The sequence below is a fragment of the Capra hircus genome, chromosome 2 (genome assembly GCF_001704415.2).
Source record: "Capra hircus breed San Clemente chromosome 2, ASM170441v1, whole genome shotgun sequence".
Classification (NCBI taxonomy): Eukaryota; Metazoa; Chordata; class Mammalia; order Artiodactyla; family Bovidae; genus Capra; species Capra hircus.
In genome coordinates, this window is record NC_030809.1 from 108,058,193 (window position 1) to 108,069,264 (window position 11,072).

An 11,072-nucleotide genomic window follows, 5' to 3' on the forward strand; every position below is an offset into this window, starting at 1 on the left:
TTTTGTACCCTGCAACTTTACCAAATTCATTGATTAGTTTTAACAGGTTTTTGGTGAAATTTGTAGGATTTTCTATGCATAAAATCATGTCATCTGCAAATAGAGACAAGATGACGTCTTCCTCTACAATTCTGATACCTTTATTTTTCTCTCCCAATTGCTCTAGCAAAAACTTAACAGTATTATATTGATTAGGTGTGATGAGAGTGGGCACACTTGTCTTGTTCCTGATTTTAGAAGAGAAGCTTTAACCTTTTCACCATTGAGTATAATGTTGGCTGTGGGCTTGTCATTTGTGGTCTTTTATTATGTTGAGATATGTTCCTTCTAGACCTAATTTGTTAAGTGTTTTTTATCATGAACAGATGTTGAGTTGTTTTTTTTTTTTTTTCATTCTAGAATTTTTTTTTTTAATTTTTTAATTTTTTTTTAAATTTTAAAATCTTTAATTCTTACATGTGTTCCCAAACATGAACCCCCCTCCCACCTCCCTCCCCACAACATCTCTCTGGGTCATCCCCATGCACCTGCCCCAAGCAAGCTGCACCCTACGTCAGACATGGACTGGCGATTCAATTCTTACATGACAGTATACATGTTAGAATTCCCATTCTCCCAAATCATCCCACCCTCTCCCTCTCCCTCTGAGTCCAAAAGTCCGTTATACACATCTGTGTCTTTTTTCCTGTCTTGCATACAGGGTCGTCATTGCCATCTTCCTAAATTCCATATATATGTGTTAGTATACTGTATTGGTGTTTGTCAAATGCTATTCTGTATCTATTGAGATTATCATATGATTATTTCTTCCATTTTATTAATGAAATATATCCCATTGATTTGCATATGTTGAGCAATCCTTTCAACCCAGGATAAATTCCACTTGATCAAGGTGAATGATTCTTTTAATGTACTGCTAAATTTGGTTTTGCTAGTATTTTGTTGAGACTTCTTGCAACTGTACTTATTAGGGATATTGGGCATAGTTTTATTGTAGTGTCGTTATCTGACTTTGATATCAATCAGATATCAGGATATGTGATTATTAGGAGAATGCTGGCCTTGTAAAGTGAGTTTGGAAGTCTTCCCTCTTCAATATTTTGGAAGAGTTTGAGAATAATTTTATCTTAATTATTCTCTAAATGTTTGGTAAAATTCACCAGTGAAGCAGTCTGGTCCTGGGTTTTTCTTCACTGGGAGGTTTTTGATTACTGATTCAATATCCTTACTAGTCAGAAAAGGCAATGGCACCCCACTCCAGTACTCTTGCCTGGAAAATCCCATGGACGGAGGAACCTGGAAGGCTGCAGTCCATGGGGTCGCTGAGGGTCGGACACGACTGAGTGAGCGACTTCACTTTCACGTTTCACTTTCATGCGTTGGAGAAGGAAATGGCAACCCACTCCAGTGTTCTTGCCTGGAGAATCCCAGGGACGGGGGAGCCTGGTGGGCTGCCGTCTATGGGGTTGCACAGAGTCGGACAAGACTGAAGCGACTTAGCAGCATCCTTACTAGTAATTGGTCTGTTCAGATTTTCTATTCCTGATTTAGTCATGGTAGGTTGTATGTTTTCTAAGAATTTTTCCATTTCTTCTAGATTGTCGAGTTTGTTAGCATATCGTTGTTTACAGCAGCATCTTGTGGTTCTTTTTATTTCTGTTTATATCAGTTGCAATGTCTTCTTTTTCACTTACAATTTTGATTTAGGTCTTCTCTCCTTTTTCCTTGGTTAGTCTACCTTAGAGTTTGTCGGTTTTATTTCTTTTCAAAGTACCAACTTTTAGTTTGCTTAGTGTTTTCTATTTTTCTGTTCTCTATTTCCGTAATTTCTGCTTTAATCTTTATTTCCTTCCTTCTGCTAACTTGGGGTCACCTTATTTTTCTAGTTCCTAAGGAATATAATTAGGTTGTTGGGGTCATTCCTGCTTTTTAGTGTAGGTGTTTATTGCTACAAACTTTGCTCTTAGAACTGTTCTTTCTGCATGGCATAAGGTCAGGTATGCTGTGTTTCCATTTTAATTTGTCTCAAAACTTTACTGTCTTTAATTTCCTCTTCAATCTGTTGGTTGTTCAGTAAAGTATTTAAGTTCTATGCATTTATGAACTTTTTCCAGTTTACCTCTTGTTATGATTTCCGTTTTCTTTAAGAATTGTTTCTTGGTCTATCCTAAAAAAAGTTCCATTTGCACATGAGAAAAATATGAATTCTGCTGTTGTTGACTAGAATGTTCTATATATGTCTGTTATATTATTTGATCAGTTCAGTCACTCAGTCGTGTCTGACTCTTTGCGACCCCATGGACTACAGCATGCCAGGCTACCCTATCCATCACCAACTCCCGGAACTTACTCCTGTCCACTGAGTCTGTGATGCCATCCAACCATCTCATCCTCTGTCGTCTCCTCCCGCCTTCAGTCTTTTTCAGCATCAAGGTCTTTTCAAATGAGTCAGTTCTTCACATCAGGTGGCCAAATATTGACGTTTCAGCATCAATCCTTCCAATGAAAATTCAGGAATGATTTTCTTTAGGATGGACTGATTGGATCTCCTTGCAGTTCAAGGGACTCTCAAGAGTCTTCTCCAACACCACAGTTCAAAAGTATCAATTCGGTGCTCAGCTTTCTTTAGAGTCCCACTCTCACATCCATATATGACTACTGGAAAAACCATAGCTTTGAATAGATGGACCTTTGCTGGCAAAGTAATGTCTCTGCTTTTTAATATGCTGTCTAGGTTGGTCTGTAGTGTTTAAATTCAGTTTATTATCTTTCTGAATGATTTACCCATTGTTGACAGTAGAGTATTAAAATCACAAACTATTATTGTATTCATGTTTATTTCTCCTTTTAGCTTTGTTAGTTTTATTTTATGCATTTAGGTGCTTTGTTAGGTGCACAAATATTTACAATTGCTATAACATTATGTTGTTATTGACCTTTTTTATTATGTAATATATAACGGCCTTTTTTAGAAAAACTGTTTTTAAAGTTCATTTTGTCTGATGTAAGTATAGCTTCCCCTGCCTTATTTGTAGACAGTGGGAGATTACCATTTGCTTGAAATGTCTTTCTCCATCCCTTCTCTCTGTTTATGTCTTTATGGTAAAGGGACTCTCTTTAAGGTAGTATATTTTTGGATCTTGTTTTCCTATCCATTTAGCCATTCTGTCTTTTTTTTTTTAAGATTTATTTATTTATTTTTTATTTTGTGGGTCTGTGTTGCTGGACCGGCTTTCTCTAGTGGCGGTAGGGGAATGGTGGGGAAGTGGTGTGGAGCAGGGCTACTCTTTGTTGCAGTGTATGGCCTTCTCATTGCCGTGGCTTCTCTTGCTGCAGAGCGCCAGCTCTAGGCACGAGGGCCTCAGTAGTTGTGATGCACAGGCTCAGTTGCTTCGTGGCATGTGGGATCTTCCTAGGACAGTGATCAAACCCATGTCCCCTGCATTGACAGATGGATTTTTAACCACTAGACCCCTAGGGAGGCCCCATTCTGTGTCTTTTGACTGGCTAATTTAATATGTTAGTAACTATTGATAGGCAAGAATTTACTATTGCCATTTTGTTAATTGTTTTCTGATAGTTTTATAGATCCATTGTTCCTTGTTTCTTATCCTGCCATCATTTTACATATTTTGATGCCGTTTGGCATCAGTATTCTTTGACTTCTTTTTCTTGTTCTTTTGTTTGTTACAGGTCTTTACTTTGTCATTGCCATGAAGATTACCTAAAATATCTTAAAATTATAACGCTTGATTTTAAATTGATAACAACTTCATTTCAGTAGAAGTCCTAAACTTTACACTTTTTCTTCTCCTACCCCTCACATTTTAGATTATTATTGTTAATTTGTATATTTTTACATTACATGTAACTAAGAAGGCTTTTTTAGTTTTAAGTATTTTACTACACTTTTAGTGTTTAATTATATTGTACACTACCACTACTATATTACAGACTCTAACTTTTGCTATTTATCATAGCTAGTGATTTTTATGCTACCTTTTTATGTTTCCAGAAGTGGAATTGTTGGGTTATTTAGCACTATTTTTATTTGCTGAGGAACCCCTATACTGTTTTTGACAAGTAAGGAAGTGAAAGTTGCTCAGTCGTGTCTGACTCTTTGGACTCTATAGACTCCATGGACTATACAGTGCCCGGAATTCTCCAGGCCAGAATACTGGAGTGAGTAGCCTTTCCCTTCTCCAGGGCATCTTCCCAACCCAGGGATCGAATCCAGGTCTCCCGCATTGCAGGTGGATTCTTTACAAGCTGAGCCACAAGGGAAGCCCAAGAGTACTGGAGTGGGTAGTTTATCCCTTATCCTTTTCGACGATGGATGCACCAATTTTCAGTAGACAAGGGCTCTCTTTCCTCCACATCCTCATCAGCATTTGTTTTTTGTGGTCCTTTTTGATGATAGCCATTAAGACAGGTGTGGAGATGTTCTTTCATTGTGATTCTGATTTCCATTTCTCTGATTAGTGATGTTAAGTATCTTTTTCATGTTCCTATTAGCAATCAGTATGTTTGGAAAACTGTTCAGGTTTTTTGCCCATTTTTGGTTGAATTGTCTGCTTTTTTGATATTTAGTTGTGTATGAGCTCTTTATATATTTTAGATATTAACTCCTTTATGGTCATCATTTACAAATATTTTCTCTCATTCTACAGGTTGTCTTTTCATTTTGTGAATAGTTTCCTTTGTCACTAATTAGATCCTATTTGTTTGCTTTTGCTTTTGTTTACCTTTGTGTTAGGAAGCAAATGAATATTACTATGATTTATATCAAGGAATATTCTTCTTATATTTTCTTCAAGGAACGTTATGGTTTCTGGTCTTACATTTTGGACTTGAATTCATTTTGAGTTCATTTTTGTATATCATGTGAGGAAACATTCTTAATTCCATTCTTTTACCTATAGTTGTTCAGTTTTCTCAGCAGTACTTATTGAAAACATTGTCTTTTCCCAATTGTAAATTATTGCCTTCTTTGTTATAGATTAGTTAACCATAAGTGTGAGTTTATTTCTGGATTCTCTGTTCTTTTCCTTTGATCTATTTGTGTGTTTTTGTGCCAGCACTATACTGTATATAGTATATAGTATACTTTGCCAACAAAGGTCCGTCTAGTCAAAGCTATGTTTTTTCCAGTGGTCACATATGGATGTGAGAGTTGGACTATAAAGAAAGCTGAGCACCGAAGAATTGATGCTTTTGAACTGTGGTGTTGGAGAAGACTTTTGAGAGTCCCTTGGAGTGCAAGGAGATCCAACCAGTCCATCCTAAAGATCGATCAGTCCTAGGTGTTCATTGGAAGGACTGATACTGAAGCTGAAACTCCAGTATTTTGGCCACCTCATGCGAAGAACTGACTCACTGGAAAAGACCCTGATGCTGGGAAAGATTAAAGGCAGGAGAAGAAGGGGATGACAGAGGGTGAGATGGTTGGATGGCATCACCGACCCAATGGACATGAGTTTGAGCTTGCTCAAACTCATCCTGCATGGATGCTGCAGTCCATGGGGTCACAAAGAGTCAGATGCAACTGAACTGAACTGAACTGATGATGTTTTGATTACTGTAGCTTTGTTATAGTCTGAAGCCGGGAACATGATACCTCCAGCTCTGTTCTTTTCTCAAGATTGTTTTGGCTATTCGGGGCCTGTTGTGTTTACATTCAAATTTTAGAATTATTCTAATTATGTTAAACATGTTCGATATTTTGGTAGGAATTTCATGGAATATGTAGACTGCCTTGGGAAATAGTCATTTTAACACTATTATTTCTCCCATTTAATGAACATTATATATCTTTCCATCTGTTTCTGTCATCTTCAGTTTCTTTCACAATGTCTCATAGGTTTCCAAGTACAAGTATTTATATCTCCCTAGTTAGACTTATTCCCAGGTATCCTATTCTTTTTGATATGATAAATGAGACTTTAAAAAAAAAACTTCTTTCTGACAATTCATTATCAGTGTATAGAAATGCAGCAGATTCCTGTATAGTAATTTCGTATCATGCAGCCTTGCCAAATTCATTGAATTCTAGTTGTTTTTCAGTGATGTCTTTAGGATTTTCTGTGTGTAGTATCATGTCATCTGAAAACAGTGACAACTTTACTTCTATCTTTCCTATTTATCTTATCTGATTGCTGTGGCTAAGACTTCTAATACTGTGTTGAATAAAAGTGGGGAGAGTGGACATTCTTGTCTTGTTCCTGATCTTAGAGGAAATGCTTTCTGCTTTTTATCATAGAGTATGTTAGTGGGCTTATCATATATGGTTTTTATTGTGTTGAGGTGTGTTACCACTTCACAAAGTTAATATAAAGAGCTAATCATAAGTGAATGTTAAATTTTGTCAAAAGCTTTTTCTGTATCCATTCAGATGATATTATTTTATTCAATTTTTAACATTCATAATCAGCTTTTATTGATTTTACATAAATAGCTTATAGAATGACTTTGAAAAACATATTTTCCTAACATTTGTTACAACACATGAGATTTCTTTATGAAGGTATTTGTTAAATCTTTTTTTACATAGGAAGTGGAGAAAAATGGAGAAAGGAAGGAAAATAATATTTCAAAATTAATCTTCAGTGATAGACCTAAATATTTGGCAATTATTTCCTTTTATAGAACATCATATGATTATAGCTTGAAACATATCAAAAGTGCTGTCCATCAATTTAATTAAAATCTTGGTGTTCACATCACATTCCCTTGACCTATCATTATGATCATTCCTCAGCTGTACTGACAGCACTGAATTACAAATAATACTGTTCAATACTCATGAACTATGGCATGAGGTTCGTGACATTGTACAGGAGACAGGGATCAAGACCATCCCCATGGAAAAGAAATGCCAAAAAGCAAAATGGCTGTCTGGGAAGGCCTTACAAATAGCTGTGAAAAGAAGAGAGGCGAAAAGCAAAGGAGAAAAGGAAAGATATAAGCATCTGAATGCAGAGTTCCAGAGAATAGCAAGAAGAGATAAGAAAGCCTTCTTCAGCGATCAATGCAAAGAAATAGAGGAAAACAACAGAATGGGAAAGACTAGAGATATCTTCAAGAAAATTAGAGATACCAAGGGAACATTTCATGCAAAGATGGGCTTAATAAAGGATAGAAATGGTATGGACCTAACAGAAGCAGAGGATATTAAGAAGAGGTGACAAGAATACACAGAAGAACTGTACAAAAAAGATCTTCACAACCCGGATAATCATGATGGTGTGATCACTCATCTAGAGCCAGACATCCTGGAATGTGAAGTCAAGTGGGCCTTAGAAAGCATCACTACAAACAAAGCTAGTGGAGGTGATGAAATTCCAGTTGAGCTATTTCAAATCCTGAAGGTTGATGCTGTGAAAGTGCTGCACTCAATATGCCAACAAATTTGGAAAACTCAGCAGTGGCCACAGGACTGGAAAAGGTCGGTTTTCATTCCAATTCCAAAGAAAGGCAATGCCAAAGAATGCTCAAACTACCACACAATTGCACTCATCTCACACTCTAGTAAAGTAATGCTCAAAATTCTCCAAGCCAGGCTTCAGCAATACGTGAACCGTGAACTTCCTGATGTTCAAGCTGGTTTTAGAAAAGGCAGAGGAACCAGAGATCAAATTGCCAACATCCGCTGGATCATGGAAAAAGCAAGAGAATTCCAGAAAAACATCTATTTCTGCTTTATTGACTATGCCAAAGCCTTTGACTGTGTGGATCACAATAAACTGTGGAAAATTCTGAAAGAGATGGGAATACCAGATCACCTGACTTGCCTCTTGAGAAATCTGTATACAGGCCAGGAAGCAACAGTTAGAACTGGACATGGAACAACAGACTGGTTCCAAATAGGAAAAGGAGTACTTCAAGGCTGTATATTGTCAACCTACTTATTTAACTTCTATGCAGAGTACATCATGAGAAACACTGGACTGGAAGAAACACAAGCTGGAATCAAGATTGCCGGGAGCAATATCAATAACCTCAGATATGCAGATGATACAACCCTTATGGCAGAAAGTGAAGAAGAACTAAAGAGCCTCTTGAAGAAAGTGAAAGAGGAGAGTGAAAAAATTGGCTTAAAGCTCAACATTCAGAAAACAAAGATCATGGCATCTGGTCCCATCAGTTCATGGGAAATAGATGGGGGAAAATGGAAACAGTGGCTGACTTTATTTTTTTGGGCTCCAATATCACTGCAGATGGTGATTGCAGCCATGAAATTAAAAGACGCTTACTCCTTGGAAAAAAAATTATGAGCAGCCTAGATAGCATATTCAAAAGCAGAGACATTACTTTGCCAACAAAGGTCCATCTAGTCAAGGTTATGGTTTTTCCAGTGGTCATGTATGAATGTGAGAGCTGGACTGTGAAGAAGGCTAAGCGCCGAAGAATTGATGCTTTTGAACTGTGGTGTTGGAGAAGACTCTTGAGAGTCCCTTGGACTGCAAGGAGATCCAACCCGTCCATTCTGAGGGAGGTCAGCCCTGGGATTTCTTTGGAAGGAATGATGCTGAAGCTGAAACTCCAGTACTTTGGCCACCTCATGCGAAGAGTTGACTCATTGGGAAAGACTCTGATGCTGGGAGGGATTGGGGGCAGGAGGAGAAGGGGACAACAGAGGATGAGATGGCTGGATGGCATCAGTGACTCGATGGACGTGAGTCTGAGTGAACTCTGGGAGTTGGTAATGGACAGGGAGGCCTGGCGTGTTGTGATTCATGGGGTGGCAAGGAGTCGGACACGACTGAGCGACTGAACTTAACTGTTCAATTGTTATGCCTCTTGGCTGAACATATGTAGATTATCTTTCTTTACCAAAAATATTTAACAGTTGGGCAGTCATCTACTCAGTCTTTATGAACTCTATATTGAATAATTTTTCATTTTTACAAGCATTTCCTACATGACTTTTGCTTTCTTCTTGTCATCCTTATGTAACTGAGTGGTCTATTGCCTTCAAAGGAGGAGGGATTTTTTAACAAGCCTCCAATTCTATCCCACAATGTGAAGTACTGTCTGTCCATAACTATAGTTAACAAGCATGTGGTAGTCTGTATGATGAGTTGAGCCATTAATAATTAAGGCCTTAAGATTTAGGGAACATGAATATCACCATCATGAATGGAAACTATAAATATTGACCTGGATATATGAACCTAAATAAACTACCATGTGTAAAGGAAAGATAAAAGGATATCTGTGGTAAGACAGACTCTGAAGGACATCATCCAGAAGGTGAAAAGCATGACTTACAAATGAAGTCAGAACCTTCCAGATGTGATGAGGTTTGTATAAGCGCTTATATATACAAGTCTCTGACAAAAGCCTCTGTGAATCCAGTAGATCAGCGTGTCAGTGAAAAAGAGAAAAGTAAAGATACCAGCAATGAGTTGTAACCGACCATATGGAAACTCTCCTATGCTATCACACAATTTGCTGTAACCTCTCACCTCCAGCAGGAACGGAGGAGATACGGGGATGCTGATCCATGGCATTGGCTGGAAAGAATGCATAATCTATCAATAGACTTGATTCTTTAAAAATTGTCTTTCATTAAGAAATATTATAGACAAAATAGCTCAGTGTTGCAAAGAAGGAATAAAAGTTATACATACTGAGAGTTGTTATAATCCGGAGGCTGATAACTTGCCAGAAGATGTCATCTTCTGGCTATGTGGCAGGATATATGTATAGCACAAACAGATAATACTCTGTAGCATTGAGTCTAAGATCCATCTTAGCCCCTAGAGTGGATTTGCTGCTGCTGCTGCTAAGTCGCTTCAGTCGTGTCCGACCCCATAGAAGGCAGCCCATCAGGCTCCCCCGTCCCTGGGATCCTCCAGGCAAGAACATTGGAGTGGGTTGCCATTTCCTTCTCCAATGCATGAAAGTGAAAAGTGAAAGTGAAGTCACTCAGTCGTGTCTGACTCTTCATGACCCCATGGACTGTAGCCTACCAGGCTCCTCTGTCCATGGGATTTTCCAGGCAAGAGTATTGGAGTGGGTTGCCATTTCCTTCTCTGTGGATTTGCTACTAGTTGCAAATTCCTACAGGGCTCTGGATGCTCTGGCTAGTATTTTGTTCAATTTTTTTATGCAGTATATATCACATGAGTTGTAGCCATCAAACCATTCTTGCACCTCTGGGATAAATCCCCTTTGATCATATTTTATGATCACCCTAATGTATTGTTGGATTCAGTTGTTAATTTGTTGAGGATTTTTGCATCTATGTTCATCAGTGATATCAGACTGATTTTTTTTTGTGTGTGTGTGGTATCTATGGTTTTGGTGTCAGGGTGATGCAAGCCTCATAGAATAAGTTGGTAAGTGTTCCTCCTTCCTCTGAACTTTTTTTTGTAATAGTTTGAGAAGGATAGGCGTTAACTCATGTCTAAATGTTTGGTGAAATACATCTGTGAAGACATCTAATCCTAGACTTTTGTTGGGAACTTTTTGTTTGCTTTGCCTTTTTTTTTTAAGTGAGTTGGTTTTATTGCTGATAGTTGATCAATTTGTGTTTTTCTGTTTCTTTCTGGTTCAGTCCTGGAAGATCATACATTTCTAGGAATCTGTTTCTTCTAAATTGTCCATTTTATTGACATATGTTATTGTTGTTGTTAGTCACTTGGTGGTGTCTGACTCTTTGCAACCCCATGAACTGCTGCACACCAGGCTTCCCTGTCCCTCACTGTCTCCCTGAGTTTGCTCAAACTCATGTCTCTTGAGTCAGTGATGCAATCCAACTATCTCAATCTCTGTCATCCCCTTCTCCTCTTGCCCTCAATCTTTCCCATCATCAGGGTCTTTTCCAATGAGCCAGTTCTTTGCATCAGGTGGCCAAAGTATTGGAGCTTCAGCATCAGTCCTTCCAATGAATACTCAGGGTTGATTTCCTTTAGGATGGACTGGTTGGATCTGCTTGCTGTCTAAGGGACTCTCAAGAGTCTTCTCCTGCACCACAGTTTGAAAGCATCAGTTCTTCAGCATTCAGCCTCCTTTATGGACCAAACTTTCACATCCATACATGAGTACTGGAAAAACCATAGCTTTGA

General features: G+C 38.1%; 1 pseudogene; it reads right to left on the reverse strand.

Moving 5' to 3' along the window:
* LOC102170317 lies at positions 8,861–9,753 on the reverse strand (annotated as a pseudogene).